Below are 3,879 nucleotides of genomic sequence, written 5' to 3' on the forward strand. Positions count from 1 at the left end.
GTTCTATAGGGCTTAACATCCCTAACGAACTTTCAAAAATGTCCATTTATTAAAAGCAAGTTTAGATTTTATGCCATTGATTTTACATGATGGTGGTAATAATCTTATTTAACAAGCATCTACATGTGATAATTAATTTATTGTAAAAATATGGACATGCGAGTTTTCCAGAAATTAAAAGGTATAATATCAAACAATGGTAGTCAAGTATTAGAATACCCTTCCGTAGTATTACGATTTTTGAAGTTAGCCATGGATCAAAATTTAAAAGTTTTCAAAAGCTAGATTTTATGAATCCCGCTTTGATACCACTTGAAAGTTTATTACGGATGTTAAGCCCTTATAAAATAGCCCGAGGCTAACCAAGAAGGGGGGGGGGGGAATGTGAATTGGTGTTTTAAAAATTCTCAAATAGAAATCATGATTTATAACTTAGAATAATCACCCACAAAAATAAAGTACAGAAATTACATGTGAAAAGTAATAAGAAAGAGCACACCATATTTTATAGTGGTTCGATCAACTTTACATCCACTCCCCAGAGCCTCTCCTCTAGTTATTGCACTAAACTCAGTGTCTCTACTTTTGAACCCACAGCAAGGCGAAGAAGCCTCTACAAAAGTCTCTTCCACCGACCCTTAGTGAGGCAGAGAACTCAACTCCTTTTGCTTCCTCTTGAAGTAGGCAGAGAAACTGACTCCTTTTATTTCTTCCTGAAGCTGGTAGAGAACCTCGATCAATTACTGAAGTAGACTTTTCTAGAACCTCTAAGGAACTAGGGATGATGACTGGAGAAGATGACTCGGATCTTTATTTGGAACAACCTTTGTGAGACCCCTCACAAACTCCCCCTCATAAGATCCTCTCCCTCTCTCTCCCAAGATCTCCCTCTCCTCTTGGCTCTCTCAGGTCTGGATAGAAGCAAAAGATCCAATCTTGAGTAAATAAGACATCTTTTATAGAAGGGCTTTAAATTTTTCCTAAATTATAATAAACCGACAAAGATCATCCAGAACGAACGATAGATCATCCTATACGATCAGTATAAATTTAGCTCAATCAGCTAAGATGATCTAGAGGAGGCTAGATGATTAAAATATTTGTTTATTTTGATCATCCAGGATAATTGGATATTATCCTGAATGATTAGTTCAAAACATCGAGTATCATCCAGACCATTGCTCTGTTCGGCCAGACTTTTCATGTTATACGATGGAAAAATAATAGATTATCTAGGACAATTATTGGATTATATTATATAATTAGTTTAAATGAACACATATTATCTAGAACATCATTTTGGTCATCCAAGAAGAAGCTAAGGTTGTTTAACTGATTGTTCTGGATGATCCTGCGATCATTTGAGATGATATGATTGATCAATCAAATCTTAATTACTTTCCTTAATCATCTGAATAATTTAGGCTTAATTATAAAGCATCATTTAAGATGATGTCCAAAAATAATAGCATGCCTAAAATAGTTTATTATTAATTCTTTCTGATTTGAGCATATCATCCAGAATGATACTAATATTGTCTAAGAAGATTTGCTTAATTTTGGCTGTCGTAACTAGGATGCCCTAACTAGGGTTTCTATATTTAACTTATCATTCATGATAATTTGGGATCATCCTAGACGATATGATCAAAGGTAAAAAACTCCAAAAATAAATAGATTTTTTTCTTCTGAGTGTGTGTGTGTGTGTGTGCAAGGTTAGTTAGCATTAGGACCCACTTTGTTACATTTGAATCAAGAAAAGGTAAAAACACTTGATGTATTCTTACAGATTGAATCTGTTTTAATCTACCCAATCTTGAGTTGGCTTGATTTATAATTGATCTTGTGGACCTGAAATGTTAGTAGGCAGGGAAATCGTAAAAATATAAAAGTGTCCAAAATTTTTGTTATCATCAAAATTATAATCCCTGAATCCGGATTCATAATAAGGTTGAGGTTAGACTCATTAAATTCAAAATGATATTTTGGATCCCATGGAGATGGCCCCATGCAATGGGGAGATCTCTAAGCTCAAGCATGCTCTTTAGGGGCTTAAGAGTCTATTTGGTTAGCTTGGTCAACCATAGTTAACCAAGGTTTAGTTTTGGGTTCAATACATTTTAAATGGTATTTTGGACATGTTGAAAGAGATTTTATGGCTTAATATGGTTTACTTGCATGAAAAGCATGTTTGGAGGGTGAAGGGTTTATTTGGTCATATATGGTTGAATTGGTCAATCAATCTTGAACAAAACTCAAGTTTGTGTTTAATACATCTCAAATGATATTTAGAATATATTGGAAGAGGTTTTGATGATTGGTTTGAATGACCCATGTTGAAGTTTAGGAGATGGATTGATTTTTAGTAATTTGATGTTTTTTGGGTTTAGGTAACTTCATGGTCAACGAAAGTCAACCATGGCCCACCAAAGGCTTAGTGGTTTTTTAATACGTCATGAGGATGATAATGAACCATATCAAGGGTTTTGGAGAGGGTCCTAAGATCAAATTCCACAAAATGCATGGTCTAGCCAGATAGGGTATAAATATTTAAAGGTTTTAAATCCTTTGGAATTCATTGGAGTTTTGGGGGTTATAGGGCTTGGATCGCACTCACAGTTTAAGGGTTAATTCTAGGTACAGGTCTAATCAATATGAAATTGAAACAATATGATTCCAAGGTCATTTGGTATGTTTTTGAACTGATTGAAAAATCACTCAAAATAGGTTATGGGATAAGGGATATTGGCCTTGACATTTGGTTTAAAATTTTGGATTTGGTTTTAAGTTTTGGATTAGGTTGATTGGTTTTGATTTACCCAAATTATTGATAATTATTTAAGTGATTTTTAGTGATAGAGTAGAAGAGATCAAATTGTAGCCACCATGTAACTTATATATGAGATGACTTGGATTTGATTTGAGTTAAATTTGACATTGACTTGATTTGGGCTTGAATTGAATTTAAATTTGTTTTAGTTAACATTATACAAAAACGAGATCAACAACCATGATGTTGAATTATTGAGCTAGATCCTTGGCACTGTTTGATTAGCTCCTTTATAATGTTAGGTTGACCTAATGCGATTGTTGGTTGATCTGACATGAAACTTCTTTTCTTTAAATATTTCCTAGTAGTTCTACAAAAGATAAGCACTACAGTGCTTGATCATGTCATCCAAAACTGCGGTTCTATAGAGGTTGGTGCTTCGATGTTGAATTTATGTGAAAAATGATAGAGGGAAGAGCATTGTGATGTTCACTTATGGTGTTGTGACATTGCGTAGTGCTGCATCACTAATCTCTTTTCCACTAGGGCACTTAATTAAATGCAATTTTGCTTAGGCTCTAGCACTATGATGTCTAGCTGACACTGCTTTGTTAAAGACACTACAGTGTTGATAACTGTAGTGCTACGGTGCTACTTCTTCTTTATAAATTTTTATTCTTTCCTGAGATATTCCTACACAACATTCACTAAAACATACATCATTACTAAAATTTAAAGCAATAAAAATACACCATAATTTTCACTTAACAATATAAAATAAACCACTCCATATAAAAATTTTAATGTGCCTGATTTACTCCCTTTTATAATCAGTTTTGTTATAACGTGTTGCTCTAGTTCTCCTTCCTAATTATGATTTCTATATTATATATGGCCATGCCTAAATGCATATCAATTGAAATGATTCATCTTTTTAATTAATTAGATCCCTTCCTAAATTATGATTCTCCCTTTAAGGAAGGATTTTTTGATTTTAACATCATCAATAAATGTACTCACATATAAACAAAGTAGGATTTCTCTTTTCTCTATTTCCTCTACTTCCTCCCTTCTTATCTTTGTTGTTTGAAAGGTCAAGAAGAATATTT

This window comes from Dendrobium catenatum, unplaced genomic scaffold, assembly GCF_001605985.2.
Source record: "Dendrobium catenatum unplaced genomic scaffold, ASM160598v2 fragScaff_scaffold_156, whole genome shotgun sequence".
Lineage (NCBI taxonomy): Eukaryota > Viridiplantae > Streptophyta > Magnoliopsida > Asparagales > Orchidaceae > Dendrobium > Dendrobium catenatum.